Source organism: Podarcis vaucheri, assembly GCF_965113315.1.
Source record: "Podarcis vaucheri genome assembly, chromosome: Z".
Taxonomy (NCBI): Eukaryota; Metazoa; Chordata; class Lepidosauria; order Squamata; family Lacertidae; genus Podarcis; species Podarcis vaucheri.
The window spans coordinates 41,294,900-41,310,887 of NC_138758.1; the positions used below are offsets into that span (position 1 = coordinate 41,294,900).

General features: G+C 43.3%; 1 protein-coding gene and 1 long non-coding RNA gene across 11 annotated transcripts in view; one reads left to right on the forward strand and one right to left on the reverse strand.

The window, feature by feature from the left end:
* The window catches only part of LOC309523720, a 118,828-nt gene extending 113,955 nt beyond the window's left edge, over positions 1–4,873 (forward strand). The window contains exon 2 of the long non-coding RNA XR_014215564.1: positions 967–4,873. This is a non-coding gene — a long non-coding RNA (uncharacterized lncRNA). The remainder of the gene's footprint in view (positions 1–966) is intronic.
* The window catches only part of LOC309523705 (uncharacterized protein), a 91,140-nt gene that overhangs the window by 68,704 nt on the left and 6,448 nt on the right, over positions 1–15,988 (reverse strand). For 2 of the 10 annotated variants that reach the window (XR_014215531.1, XR_014215532.1), the window contains one exon: positions 6,438–8,001. The exons of the other annotated variants lie outside the window; for them this stretch is intronic. The gene's annotated coding sequence lies outside the window, so the exon portion shown is untranslated. Of the gene's footprint in view, positions 1–6,437; positions 8,002–15,988 lie in introns of those variants that run through there. 10 annotated transcript variants of the gene reach the window in all.

The window sequence follows — 15,988 nt, forward strand, 5'->3', positions numbered from 1 at the left end:
GAATCTTAAAAGTTGTTTTAAATATAGTTTTTGAATCTGTAAACATGGTTGAACTGGTTTGAGTTTACCAAAGAGTGACTTAACATAATTTTGGATATTTTTGATTGTACAGCTTTCAGGTTCAAATGTTGTGGTGGAACTGTTGAGAGCCTAGGAGTTATCAATCTCCTGACTTTCGAGAGATTTTTGAGTTCCATATACTCATTCATGTTGATGGCCAAATTCACATAATGCTAAATCATGGTTTAGTGCTGTGCGCATGAGCCGCAGCAAGTCCAAACAAAGCCTTGGGCACCTATACTTCTCCCTCTGATTTCCATGCAGCTGAAAAGACTTATGCAGCATTTAGCTTCACTTTCACAGAATCACTGGTGGTGATTTAAAATAAGCTCTGGTCAGTTTCTAAAGAAGGCAACTTCAAACCATAGAAAGTAGGGACTGCACTGCCCATTTTGCACAAAGCTCTAAGCTACTGTTCAGTGTAGCATGAGAACAAGACCGGTATGTTTTTCCTCTTCCTGCTGCCTATCGGGGTTCAAAATTATCAAGCCATAATATAGTACTGTAAAGATCAAGAGCTTCACTGGACATGTAGGCAGCTCTAGAGATCTAATCTGGAGTAGTTAACTTGTGTATCTTCCATTTGTTTCCCTGAATTTGAAATGTGCCTAAAGGCCAGTTCACAGAAGACACAAGCCACCTTGAACACCCATTTGGTGAAAAGGTAGGATATAAATCTAGCACACAAATACAGTGGTACCTCGGGTTAAGAACTTAATTCATTCCGGAGGTCTGTTCTTAACCTGAAACTGTTCTTAACCTGACGCACCACTTTAGCTAATGGGGCCTTCTGCTGCCACTGCGCCGCTGGCACACAATTTCTGTTCTCACCCTGAAGCAAAGTTCTTAACCCGAGGTACTATTTCTGGGTTAGCAGAGTCTAACCTGAAGTGTCTGAAACCCGAGGTACCACTGTAAATGGTGTTCTCATACACTCTGTAGGTGCATTTGTGTAAACAATGCAATATTCATACAAGGCAATTATAGGAGGTGCAGAACTGCAGACATGTGCAGTTTTCTATTTTAGTGGTAGTCCCATGTCCCATTTTCACCCCACCCCACATGCAGCATCTATCCTAAGTTGATGCATCATCACATTATGCATTCCCCTCCACATCATCAATGGGTGAAGATACAGCACAACATTACACACTGTGTGTACACATTTCTGAAGGAATTTGACATAGGAATACTGTTTTAGCATTCTACCCACACTCAGCAGTACCTCCGTAGATTGTAGCAGCTGGCAAAATGCTGTTTGATTGGAGGAGCTGCTGGCTTCCTGTAGCCTCCCAGTTCCCTGTCTCAGTTGTCTACATTAGTACACAGTGTCTGTAAAATGGCTGGGGATTGCCTGTGTGTAGGGCAGAAAGTTTTGTGTTGAAGCAGCTTTTGTCTTCCTTGGGTTTTGCCCTAGATGTGCTGCAACACACAAGAGACTAGCAGACAAAGCTTCAAGTCAGGCAGCAGCATCTAAATCGTGCCTTGTCACATTATGGTTCCATGGTAATGGGGTGCCATCTTTTTATCCTTTGAAATTCATATCTTATGTCCACCAGGATGAAAAGCATGCAGTGAATTATTTTAGGTGAATTCTGAAAATACTGTGCAGTACTGATTGCTGTACAGTTTTGATTAGTGTGCAACTGTTAGTGTATTTCATTTAAAATGAACACAAAAGCCAAGAAAACCAGTAAGATTAAATATTGGGTTGAAAATATGTGAAATCATGCAGGCTGGTTCATAATTGAGTCTCTCAAACTACCTTTTTAGCTACATAGACAATGTGAAGAATAATAAAAACAGTGACAGTGTCATTTTTTTCTCCTCTAGATGTTTTAACCTATTTACAAACTGTGAAAAACAAAAATAAATTTTATACTTTTTGCTAATATTTGTGGTTTTAAGCAGCTGTTATTTTTTTCTTAACTGGTTTATCTTCCATATAATTTCTATTGAAGTTGTAAATAAGACTCAGAAAATAGCTTTGTAAATACGTGAGATTTTTTTTTTTTTTAAGCAACGCAGCGCCTCACAGTTGGTTCTGTATTCAAGTGTGAATGCTTTTAATGGCAGAAAGGATACTGTCTTTCACTGTTGGCAGAATTTACTGTTTAAGTTGAAATCAGGGATGCTCATCTTAAGGGGAGACATGTGGAATTTCAGTAGCCTCTAGCCAGCCCTTTATTTATGCTTTGCAGCATAATAAGTTACCAGATTTGTCCATGTCTTGCTTATTTAGAGTTGTTGCAGACCTGACCTCTTTTTAGCCACAGTTCAGAGGTCAGGAGCAAAATCTCACCACACCACCTTGATCCTGGCCAAGAGCAATGTTTGAATTGATGTTAATTATGAATAAGACTATAACCAGGTTTCCATCTGGTTCTTAACCTGGCTAGTTCAGCATGGTTAAAGCTAGTCAAGGCTCTTAATCATAGTTAAGTGGGAGGGGATAATGTGCACTCCTCTCAAGAGCAAAATCCAGCAGTCCACACATACACACAATTTCTTTTAACCATGGATAAATGTTCTTTTTACATATGCATCACCCCACAATGGCACAGACACCATGCATGTGGGAAAGAGCCAATTACCTACATGCAGGGTTGAGATTAAAGTGCACATAAACCACCTCTGGGATTGAGCACTCCTAGCCTAAATTGGATTATTTACAAGTCTCTTTTAAGGTTCCCATAATAACTAAATATATTCTGAAAGTCTTTCATTTATTTCTGGTCAGAATTAAGTTGTTTTGATGTAACTGTTATGGGTTAACATAAGATTAGCACGAATTTTTAAACAAGGGCTGGGAGAAGAGAGTGTGACAGAGCTTTATCTTGACTGAAATCTATCTTATTTGAAATGTATGTTTTTAGTTTACTGTGACTTCTGTTTTATTTTTGTCATCTGAAAGGGTTTCATGTTGAAGCCACTGAAAAGGGACTCAAATATGCAACACCTAATCTATTTTCTAAGGGAATTTTACCCTTGAATGGTGCTTTTAGACTGGTCAGGGTTATTTATTAAATTTTTATATATTTTAAAGTATTTGGGAATTGTGTAAATCCTTTATATATATAATATATAGTATATATATATATATGAATGAGTCTATTTAGTTCCATGAATTGTAAGCAACAGTAATACTCAGCAACTGAACCCAAAGTTCAGTGAAGTCATTCAGAATGTTCAGAGTTTGGCAGTCATGCATCTCTTTTTTCAGTTAAATACCCTTAAAGGACTTAAAACTATACAGCCTGTTGCGCTCTCAGACATCCTTAAAATGGTGCATTAAATCAGTTATGCAAGCTTACATAATAAATGCTAAATGGAAATTGGGTCTAAGAGAGTTGTTCTGTGTCCCTACTTGGAGATATGGAGCAAAGTGTCAGTAACATGGCTGTGGTTATAACCTTTATAAATATCTGCTTTTAAGACACAGGACACAGCTGTCCTACTGTCAGCATGCTGCAGTGGTTTTCAAAATTTTCAAAGGTTTACTCAGAGTAGATTCATTGGAATGAATGGGCCCCAGTTAACCCAAATGACTAACATTGAATACAACCCTGTGCTCTGAAGAACCCTTGCATTCCCTAGAAGTTTGGGGCTCTTCCGTGGGAAAATGCTTGCCATTCCTAATACTGCAGCCAGCAGGGGAGTACTGCTTGCACGCTACGCTGAACTTTCAGTTCATGCAGGACATAAGGCCCAACATGCAGCTTGGAGAGCACTTAGATTGAACATGAGAATACATCCCAGAAGAGCTTTGCAGCCACCAAGCATGGTCCCCCCCTTCCCCACCTTTTACCCTAGAAGCCTTAAGTACACACAACAGAAGCAGGTACAAAACAGTGGCTCAGTGGGGTGGACAGATATTTAACATAAAGGTGTAGGGTGCCTCTGAACAAATACTAAGCCAGTGTTGAGGAACTGCTAGCCAGTGGGTCTAATTCAGCCCACAAGGCCAGTTATCCACCTGATGTCATAAGCTAAGAAATTTAATTTTGGTACCAGAACTAAGCTCCAGTCCTTGCAAACCAAAATCCACTCCTGCTTCCTTCCCCTCACCAGTTTTGTTTCAGTAGCTGTGAGAGCTCTTTGGTGCTAGGAATAAGAAACCCTTGCTGGTCTACTGCAAGCCACCCAGTAAGTTCTGATCTGCCTTCCATTGTTCCAGAACATGCCTCAGAATCCAGCAGTCCCCTAACAGATAAGTCCAATGCAGGAAATAATCCCTGAAGAGTCAAAAGAGTGAAAACCACTGGGCATACTGGGAGATTAGTCTTTGGACTTTGCTGAAGGCCTGTTTACACATCTTTCAATTTAGAGGAGAAACTCATGGCTGATTTGCATGATCTAGCTACACTTGTTTTATCAGAAAATTGTACTATTAAGTAAACATCTACCATTTATAGATTGATTTTGTTTTTCCTCATAAATATTTGAACACTTTGAATGACTAACCTCAATGTCAATACCTTGCAATATTAAACCGGTAACCTCACAAACTCCACACTTCATCACCATATGAAGTAAATGAAGCTAGCTAAAGCGGATGCTGTTAAAAGCAACTAACTTGCCATTAAGGATTATTTTATAGCATGAAATATTTTAGAATATTTATTCAAATGATTATTTTAATCTTGTACTCGGTTTTTTGTTTTGTTTCTAGATTTTGTGACATGAATATTTCAGTGCTGCTTTGTTTTGTTCTGATGGATTTCTTGTTTCTTGCTTGTAAATTGCCTTTTTTATGGTATAAATAAAGTCAATGGGAATTGCTGTTTATAAATTAAAATGCTTCTGAAGCACACATTCTGTCTTTGAATTCTGTTTTGTTTTTTTTTAATTGGAAGACTATCAATGGGGTTTTATCTTCTCCTTGTGACTGGCTAAAATCATGAATCCAGACCAAATTTGAGTTTTCCTTGCCCAAATGATGTCACTACTGTCCAAAACTGCCTCTTTTGTCCATATTTCCCTTGTAAAACAAACTTCATAACTCTATGAGGTAGGTCAGTATTAGAATTTTACAGATAATACTAATTACAGGTGCTTAATTACTCATGCATCAACACAGGTGGAGACTTGCCAGAACTTGTTAAAATGTGAAAAAAGACCTAATCTGTTTTGGGTTCTTTCTTGTGTAGCCTAGCAGTGTGCAGTATGAGGTTTAAGTGCACTAAATCACAGTCTTTGATTTTTCAGGAGACTAACCCCTACGTACATTTGTATCAATAAAATCTTAATCACCCTGCCCCCCTTAAAGCCTGTGTATGTGGTGTTCCTTTGGGAAACCACAGCTAGGGCAAACCCTTTACAGATCTCTCCAACATTGCCATTTTTGTGTAATGATCCTGTGTGTACCTTCACCTACTATGCTAGGGGAGGAGAACCTGTGGCCCTCCATTTGCTGTTGAGCTTCAGCTCTCATCAGCACATATTAGTGTTACACTTGGAACTTTACATTCCCAAATATTAAGTTCTTTCTTTGTTTAAATACAAACAAAATAAATCCTTCCTTACACTCTTCTCCACAGACTGGCTTCTGAGAGAGGGGGATCAAGCAACTTGCCTGGCCTGGGCCTCCAGGGCTTGTTGCTCATCTACTATTTTTTTTTCTTGTTTAATGGATGCTTCCCCCTCACATTCTAGGGAGCATTGGATTGTCCACCATAGTGGCAGTAGCAGTATAATGAGAACTGCCACCCCAGAAGCTTTAATTTTCAGCCCTTACGGTGGTGGCATTGGCTAGGGAGGATTCCTAAAGATAGTCAACATACAGGATACCCATTATCACCATTGTTTCTGAATTTCTGTTTAAAAGCCCTAGCCTGTATTATTAAACAACATGATGAGATTCACAGAGCAGTCCATTACTCAGCTGAATATAAATTAGTTTTATTTTCAAATGATATACTCTTAGTTATTATGAAACCTCATACTACTATTCCAACACTGATGCAAACAATAAATACTTTTGGTCAAATTTCTGGATAGTCTATTAATTTGGCAAAGTCAGAATTGGTCCCTATAATAGGGTTGCCATATTCTAAAAGGCAAAAAAGAGGACACATTTGCCACCTTCTAGGTCAGTATTGTCTACACTGACTGGCTGCAGCTGTCCAGGGTTTCAGACAGGAGCCCTTTTCCCACCCCACCTGGAGATGGGGGCCTGCATTCAGAGCAGATACTCTGCCACTGAGCTATGGCCCTAAAACAGAAGATGGGATGAGCAGGGAGAGGTTTAAAGAGATTGACAGACCCTGGATGAGGCTTTCACAGCAAGTCGTTAGGCAGAGGCTGGGCAGTGTAGGGTAGGGGGTAGAACACTGTATTTGGAGGGAGGGGGGAGAAAGGGACGCAGCCAGTGGTGGAAGACCTCGGTGGGAGGAGGGAAAGCAGAGAATGGAAGAGGGATCCCTCCAGAAGGAGAGAGGGAAGGGAAGGAAGAGGAGAGAGGAGTGCTGGGGGGGGCGTCCAGACAGAAGGCAAAGGACTGAAAAAGCTACGCAATGGCGAGGGGGCGGGGGGAATGAAACAGCAGAGAAAAGGAGGGGGGAGCTAACAGAAATCGCCAGGGGGAAAAAGTCAGGAAGCGCAGCAGAGATGTGGGTAAATCAATAACTCCCAGTTAGAGGAAAGGAAGGTCTCCCTAAGCCAAAGACTGCCTTATTTTATGGAGGGCGCCCCCAAAAGGGGAGAGAAGGGTGGTTGTGCGGGGTGGGGAGGGATCGTTGGCTGGAAAAAGAAAGCGTGAGAGGAGGGATGCTGAGGAGGCGCGCTGGGGAAAGGAGCAGGGGGAGCCAGAGAGAGAGAAAGGCTGCTATTGATTTTGTCCTGGGGGGCTTCGATCGGGTGCCGAGAGATGGCTGCCTAACTCTCGGTCCCCCTCCCTCCTGATCTTTGCCTCCTTTCCCACACGAGGATTCACAATCTTCCCAGTACTCGCGCGCGCACCCCAACGGGTTTTGCAAATAATCACACGCTGCTGCAGCTGTCTTCTCCCCTCCATGCTGGAGCGTCTGCTCTCCGAGACTCCCTACTTACCTGGCCACACAGTGCCTTCCCCCTTTTGCCAGCACTCCTTACTCCCACCCCATCCCCACCCGACCAGACCAGACCTAACGACAGCGCCTCTCTAACCTCCATGGCAACCACCACCAGCCCCGTCGCGCGGGCTGTCACTCAAATCCATGGCGGAGCAAAGCTGGGAGGGAGCGAACTACCGGCTGCAGCACCTCCAAACCCGGTCTACATCTTCACGCTCTCCCGCCCAAGCGCTTGAAACTGGCGCGAGAAAAGAGACCCAAGTGCTCCCCACAGTCGAGCAGCCAATCAGAAGTCGCGGTGACGATATTCGCCCTCCTTATTCCGCTTTCAGGGTCGAAGGGAAAGAGCAATGAGAATAGCAGAGCAGCGCAGAGACTGCGGCGCCTTGCCGCTGGGTTCTAGCGCCCCGCCGCCGCCGCCGCCGCCACCTACAAGGCTTGACCCAGCAAAAAACCTGGACATTTTGGGAAATTATAAAAAATCCGCCCCCCCCCGAAAAAAATGTGGAACAATTTGCTGGGTGTGTCCGGGGAAAAACCGGACATAGGGCAAGCCTACAAGTAGCGGTGGGAAGCAGACACTCTAGTATCTTTCCATGGATCGATGCTTACTGGATCTAAAGACAAAAGAATAGTTTTCTTCACCGAAAGAGAAGAATGGTGCAGCCCACAGAGTCTCCGAAATCAGTGCCCTTTAGTGGTAAAGCATCTCTGTATCTTCCACAGCGACATAGTGATTCACCGATTGGATCCCAATTTCTTTGCCAATGTGCTGTCAAAGTTCTATCTTCAACAAGAAGTACGTAATCTTGTCCACCTTCTGCCCAAAGACATCACACAATGGTCGCTGGTCTCTGAAGCTTTTGAGTTTGGAGTGAACCCCCTAACCCTAGAAATTCGAAAATGGTGGGATTTTGATTACTTTGGATATGAATGAAATTACATGCCTGCAGAACTGGGTCAGACGAGGAATCCCTGGACTGGCTTATGCAGACCAGCCTGGCCAAGCAGAGGTGTTAACATGACAAAAGGTGTGGATGGAGCATCCAAGAGGAATCTTGGGCCTGAGTGAAGAGAGATTGCCAAGGTGATGGTGTATGAGAGAGAGGTCACAGGAAAAGGATATCTTTAGTATGCTGGGAAGAGAAAGGGAGATCCATCCTTCAGCATTCTCTCTGGGAGAGATGCCTTTAGTGCTGCACTGCTGTAGGGTAATGCCCCTCTTGAAATTACTATGCGGTAAGATTTCGACTCCCTCCAGCAGACTGCAGGTGTAAATATGAGAATAAATCATATTTCTTAAAGCTATGGCAGTCTCCACCACATCTTCAATTCTCCAAAGGAGAACAAACTTTGTTTGAGCACCTGGATCCCCCTGCAAACTTGCTACCGATTGGCAGAGTGTGGGGGTGATGCCCAACTTTTGTAACAGTATATATTGCCTGTATAAAGGACGTACAACAAACTTCTCTTTGTCTCATTTTGTCCCTCCTCCGTGAGGCAGAGGGTAACACCAACTACTCTTTCCAGAAGCTTAAGGGTGTGTCCTATGAGGCACAGAAACTGCCTCTTCCCAAACATCTGACTGCCCGTTCCATGAGAGCGGCCACAACTACAGCTGCTTTTTCTACAAATGCCTCCTTAGAAATATGCAGAGTAGTGACCGGGCCATCCCCCAGCACATTCAATAGGCACTATAATATGAATCCCTTATAGAAAGCTTTCCGACAATAAAAACTTGCAGCTGGGACCCACACTAGTTGGGTAAACTTTTGTACGTCCAAACCCAGTGATGCTACACTGCAGAAACACCAACTTGCTCCAAGGATTGGGGATGTGGGTGTGATGTCACGTGTGTGTTACAACGCGCAACGTTGCGTTGCGATATCAGGAAGAGCCAGGGGCAAAGCTGAATGCAGCGCCAGCGCAGCTTCAATGACCAACAGCTCCAACTCTCTGGCGCTCAGCCTCCTCTTGCAGCTGCTACCATGGGGGGAGGCGTCCCCCCAAAGAAAATATTGGGGAGGACCAAATGAGTTTGGCCTCTAGGTAGCGGCACCCCTGCTACACTGTCAAGCGAAGTTGTAGCATTGCACCTTCCTGAAGGTAGGTTTACTTGTCCAGTTTAGCATCACTGGTGCCACACCCTTAACAGGCTGTCCAACAGATCGATCCCGATCTACCGGTAGATCTCCGCGAGGTTTGGGTAGATCGCGGGTGATCTCTGGCTCCCTTTCCTTAGCGTTGATAAAACTGACTCCTGCCACGCCCCCTCACCCCGCCCTCCATTGTTGTATGAGCTCCGGACGGGAAGACTGAGCTTTCTCTGTGCTGCTGTTTTGATCCATAGCGATCTTTTTGTGAGTGACTTTACCCCTTCGTCCCTTGCCTTTAATCCCCCTCCAACGGAACTTCTCCCCCCCAAAAAAAAAGCATTTTAACCCCTAAAACGGGGCTTTTCTCCTCCCTAAAAAAAGCTCAAAAGCTTTGAGCTGAACCCCTCAAAAAGGGGGTGGATCACTGCCAGTTTTTAATTCTGAAAGTAGATTGCAGTTTCTTGAGAGTTGGCCACCTCACAACACCTCTTCCCACCTCTGTTTGCATGGTTGGCTTTGAGTTAAAGGATTGTTGTCGGAAATGTTAATACTATTTTGAGTTTCAGTTCTGGACTGTTTATGCTCAGTGAGTATGCAAAACTGTAGAAGGGCCAACCTATTCCTTGTAAAAACTACTCCTGCCTTCATTCACCAGAGGCGCAGATAAGCCCAACCCAGTGATGCTACCCTTCAGTACAATGGTACTTTTTCTCTTTACCATGCATGCATAACTTCATCAACGTCTGTCTACTTCAAAGTGTTAAACCCAAAATTTGTCCAGGGCTAGGTAACCTCAAATGTGGCCTTCCTATAGCTGCGTTGCTCAGTGAGGGTGGGTATGATGTGTTGAAAGCTATTCCTGTAGCAAATGGGTGGATGCTTGGCTCCAGTGAAAAAAAATGTATTTCAACAAGCCTCAAACCAAATATAGCAGCAACAAACTAATGCAGCTGTGGTTCAGGAACACTTAATATATATACATGTATTTGAGCATGAAAACCAAACTCAGTGCCCATCCCGTTCCCTTGAAATACTGCACCTGAACAGACCCAAGAGAAGATGGTTCATCAATTGAACTGTGTTTTTTCCTTACCACTAGAGGGTGCAGAAAGACCTTTCTAAGGAATTATTTTATTTTAGTCCAGTGACATTGAAGTGTACACCAGGAACCTGTAATCTGTACCTTAGTATGATTGTGACAGATTTATAGAGATGCTGAACGCCATTTTGAAAATGGGAATAGGCCACAGTCAGAAACTGAGAAAATCAAAGTAAGGTTAAACTTAAAAAACGACAACCCCTAATGCAGTTTGTTTCACTTTATAACTCAGTTATATGCCAGAGGGTAAAGGTAAAGGACCCCTGGACGGTTAAGTCCAGTCAAAGATGACTATGGGGTGCAGTGCTCATCTTGCTTTCAGGTCAAGGGAGCTGCCATTTTTCCACAGACAGATTTCAAGGTCATGTGGCCAGCATGACTAAATCGCTTATGGCACAACGGGACACCATAACGGAAACCAGAGAACGTGGAAACACAGTTTACCTTCCCGCCACAGCAGTACCTATTTATCTACTTTCACTGGTATGCTTTCAAATTGCTAGGTTGACAGAAACTGGGACAGAGCAATGGGAGCTCACCCAGTGGCATGGATTCAAACTGCCAGCCTTCTCATCGGCAAGCCCATGAGGCTCAGTTGGTTTAGACTCAGAATAGGCTTGCTGAGGTAAGGTTTTAGGAGGCACCTGGAACAGTAGTGCCTCCTAAATACAGTGATATTTATCTCTAAACATGGCTATACATTTAACAGTATTGGAAGAGTGGCTTCTTAATTATTTCCCTGTACAGTGGTACCTCGGATTAAGTACTTAATTAGTTCTGGAGGTCCGTTCTTAACCTGAAACTGTTCTTAACCTGAAGCACCACTTTAGCTAATGGGGCCTCCTGCTGCTGCTGTGCCGCCAGAGCCCGATTTCTGTTCTCATCCTGAAACAAAGTTCTTAACCTGAGGTACTATTTCTGGGTTAGCGGAGTCTGTAACCTGAAGTGTCTGTAACCTGAAGCGTATGTAACCCGAGGTACCACTGTAATTAGTTTCTCCTTCCAAAGCTGCTTTCCCACCCATGAACAATGAGTTGGGGTGAATTAGCACTTTGCACAGCCTTGCTCTTGGGTTAATTTTATCCCAGAAAAATATGCAGAGTTGAGTCATACGTAAAAGCTGATCCATGCCACATCTGACCCTTTCTGTGAAATAGCCCTTTAAAACCTATCTCAAAATCAGTAGCTTACTATCTCTTCTTTTAGCCACAGCTACCCCCTGCAATAAAAGGGACACAGGAGGTGCTGTGGGTTAAACCACAGAGCCTAGGGCTTGCTGATCAGAAGGTCGGCGGTTCAAATCCCCACGACGACAGGGTGAGCTCCCGTTGCTCAGTCCCTGCTCCCCACCTAGCAGTTCAAAAGCACAAAGTGCAAGTAGATAAATAGGTACTGCTCCGGCGGGAAGGTAAACGGTGTTTCTGTGCGCTGCTCTGGTTCGCCAGAAGCGGCTTAGTCATGCTGGGCACATGGCCCGGAAGCTGTTCGCTGGCTCCCTTGGCCAATAAAGCGAGATGAGCGCCTCAACCCCAGAGTCGTCCGCGACTGGACCTAATGGTCAGGGGTCCCTTTACCCCCTGCAATGACTGGTGAACTGAGCTTTATCATCTTTTAAGCCATTTCCTGTTCTTTGGCAAACACATCAACTCTAGGTACCATTTTTATGTGCTAAGCAGTTTTGAAAGAAATGTGATTACTCTCATAACACTGTTCTCATAACATAATAAAGAGCCTTTAAACTGGTTGCTAAAATGGGAGAGGTACTACCGGTAACTGAGTTTTCTGAGGCAAGGATATGTTCAGATTCATGTCCAGCTCTGTCAGCATCTGAGGTGTTTAGTTTATAAATGACCCAGAATTTTGGTGTGCCTATTTTAGTTTAGGACAACTTGATTAACAGCTAATTTATTGAGATGGCAATTTTGAAGAAGGGATGATTTGGTGGTAGGCCCAGCTTCTTCCATCCTTCCTACCCAGGGGACTGCTGGAACCTCATTCCAGACTTTTAAGTACTCTTGCCAGTGGGCTATTAGTTCTGGGGTCCAACTACAACTTGGTCAAATTTGTGTCTTACAGTTGCTGATGCCTAATGTAGAACTAATGTTTGACCCTCCCATGTTAAAAGAACATTTATTTATTTTTGCAAACCGATACCTGGGCTGGACCCATTATGTGTCAATCTCCTGTGTTCTGGAGGTTTATTGCAAGACTATAAATCAGGTGGTCTTCTTATCTCCCTTCCCCTTTGGCCAGACTTACCCTGCAGGGGTGTCCAAACTTTTTTCAAAGAGGGCCAGATTTGATGAAGTGAACATGCATGAGGGCTGACCAAAGTTGTGAGCTTTTTTTTTTTTAAGGATTGAAGTTGTTAAACTTTTTTAAGGATTTAACCCCAAGGTTGTTGAGCTTTTTTGAGGATTGAAGTTGCTGAACTTTTGGGGGGATTTTACCCCAGGACATATACTGCCCCGGCGGCCAGATAAAATCAACTGGCGGGCTGGATTAGGCTGCCAAAATGGACTTTGGACATTCCTGCCTTAAGGCAAAGGTGGGGGATCTAAAGTCCTTCAGATGATGTTGACCATTGGGCTGTGCTGGCTGGGACTGATAGGAATTGAAGTCCAACAACACCTGGAGAACCACAGGTTCCCTATCCCTGCTGTTTGATAAAGCTAGCAACAACACAATCAGTTGACCTGTCAGTCTTTTTATTATAAATTGGGAGGTTTTTGAAGTTTTCTTTAAGTTTTTGCCCCCCCCCCTTGTTTCTGACGTAACCCTGCCCCCCGCTTCTGAATTGAAGTGGGCCCTGACCATGAAGCTTCAGGCGGCTGTTTTACAATGGATTACCATTAATTGATGCAGTTTCTGACTTTCTCATGCTTTCAAACTCTTCTCTGAAGAACCTGGAGTTCCCCAAGGTCAATAATAGCAGCCAAAGTTCTTTGAAAGATCTCTTGCTCAGTGCTACTGATCTTCCCCTCCAAGACAACAGGACTATTGGATGTTTTCTTGGACACTCTCTCCATTCCTGTGGGGCAACTGTGAAGCCTAAGAGGCCTTGCTAGTGAAGTGCGCACCCTAGAATATGCCCCAGGATCCATAGTAATATGCAGGGTTTCTGTAGTAGACAAATTAATGTGGAAAGCATTCTCTGAAGGTAATAGATTTGTTTAAAAGATTGTTCTGACATGGAGACAGAAAACAGAAGAATATAGTTGCTGTTGATTGGTGGTTGATTCCCAGTGTCCTTGGTATAGGCTTTCAGAAAGTGAAAGAGTGTGCTGTAACAAGGTGGAAGCCTCTGGATGCAACACAACAGCTTTCAAAGACAAAACAACCAATTATTTAACCAGAAATTAATAGTATGATGGTGAGTATGATCCCATGACAAGCTGAAGAATGCCATCAATGCTCAGGTACGTGGTAAAGCCCCAGGAAAGAAAGGAATCCCAACAGAAGTTCTGAAAGCCAGCTTCAGTTCTTCCCACATGACACACCTTTACTGTGTCCTCTTGCAGTGTTGAGAACAAGGATCCATGCCACAAGACATGTGTGACTCCAAAATCATGAGCCTTTAAAAGAACAAAGGTGACCACCAAGACTGCAACAACTACTGTGAGATCTCCTCGCTGAGTACTGTGGGGAAAGCTTTCACTCTTGATGTTCTCAATAGATTACAGGCACTTGCTGACAGGGTCTACCTCAAGTCACAATGCTGCTTTAGAGCTCAGAGGTCAACAGTAGACATGATTTTCTCACTGCGCAAGCTGTAGGAGAAATGCCAAGAGCAGTGATGCCTCTTGTACATTGCCTTCATAGACCTGACGAAGGCCTTTGACCTCGTCAGCCAAAAAGGACTATACACTGAACAAGACAGAGTGCTAGGATCCTATCCAAGATAGGATGCCACAGGATGATTGTGTCTTTCCATGACAACATGTGTGGCACTGTCCAATATGATGGCTCATCCTCAGATGCCTTGGCTACAGATAGCAGTGTGAAACAGGGCTGTAGTCTTTGGCATATTCTTCTCTCTGTTGCTCTCACATACCTTCAGCTCAACCGAAGGTGGTGTGCACATCCGTACAAGGAGCGACAAGTGCCTGTCTTTGCACCAAGACAAAAGTGTGGTGAATCCTTATCCAAGGGATGTTGTTAGCCTTGATAGCACAATTTAAGGAACCTCTACAGAGACTCATCAGCTGTTTTGCCCAAGCCTGCAGGGAGTTCAGCCTTACCATCAGCCTAACAAAGATCAACATATTGGATCAGGATGTCACCAGCACTCCATGCATCAGCATTAGTGACCACATGCTCAAAGTGGTAGACAATTTTGTCTACCTGGAGTCCACCATAACCAGCAATCTCTCAATTGATGCTAAGCTGGACAAGTGTATTGGCAGGGCAGCTATGGCAATGACTCGCTTCTCCAAAATGGTATGGGAGAATGGAATGCTAACAACCAATACCATCATCATCATAAACTTTATTGCACTAGCCAAAGGCCATGGCATCATTCACAAAGGGAACAAAAAGAAAAGCAACAATAACCATAAAAACTATAAAAACATCAGGCACTGCAAATACAATAAACCACGGTCACGTCTCCTAGAAATTATTTGTTGCATACAATAGAATAGCAGGGGGTTCTCAGGTAGAATGTGCCAGCTTAAATGTCCAAATCACCTTTGCAATTGACCACTATTTTATCTAGTTCTTTTCTGCTGATCTTCTTAGCTGCCAACGCATATAGTGCTACTTTATAAGTTACGAAGTCATCAGCATCACTCAGCAGCCATTTCACCCTTTGCACCCTGTTCGAGTGTGTTCCGTTTGTAAGCAGGGTTTTTTATAAACCAGTCTCTTGGTTCTATATATAGTGGACATTGCAATAAATAGTGGTATAGGTCCTCCTTGCAAAGTTGCCCACACAGACAAAGCCTCTCCTTGTACTGTTCTTTGCCATACCGACCATCTACCACCGCCGAGGGCATCAATTGGAATCGTAATTCTGTAAAGGCGATTCTTTTTTTAAAAAAAAATATTTATTGAATTTTCACAAATTATAAGATCAAACACAATACAAACAAACACACACAAAAACAAACAAGTATAATTTCAAAACCTTATTCTCTTAAAACTTACTTTACCGACCTCCTCATACCTCCCCTTTCTGCATTCCAATTTCAAATATTTCGTTCAGCAAATCCTCACCCTTAATTTAATCTAATTGTAATCCTTTCTTTTCCTTTAACCTAATCTTTACAGCTGTAGTACGCTTACTTCTATAGCCGCAACATTTTAACACTCATTAATTTTACAATGTCTCTTAAGATAGATCTTAAATTTCTTCCAATCTTCTTCTGCCGTCTCTTTTCCCTGGTTTCGGATTCTGCCAGTCATTTCTGCCAATCCCATATAGTCTATCACCTTCATCTGCCATTCTTCCAGGGTGGGTAGATCTTGTGTCTTCCAATACTTTGCGATGAGTATTCTTGCTGCTGTTGTAGCATACATAAAAAATGTTCTGTCTTTCTTTGGCACCAATTGGCCGACAATGCCCAGGAGAAAGGCCTCTGGTTTCTTAAGGAAGGTATATTTAAATACCTTTTTCATTTCATTATATATCATTTCCCAGAAAGCCTTAATCTTTGGGCATGTCCACCAAAGGTGAAAAA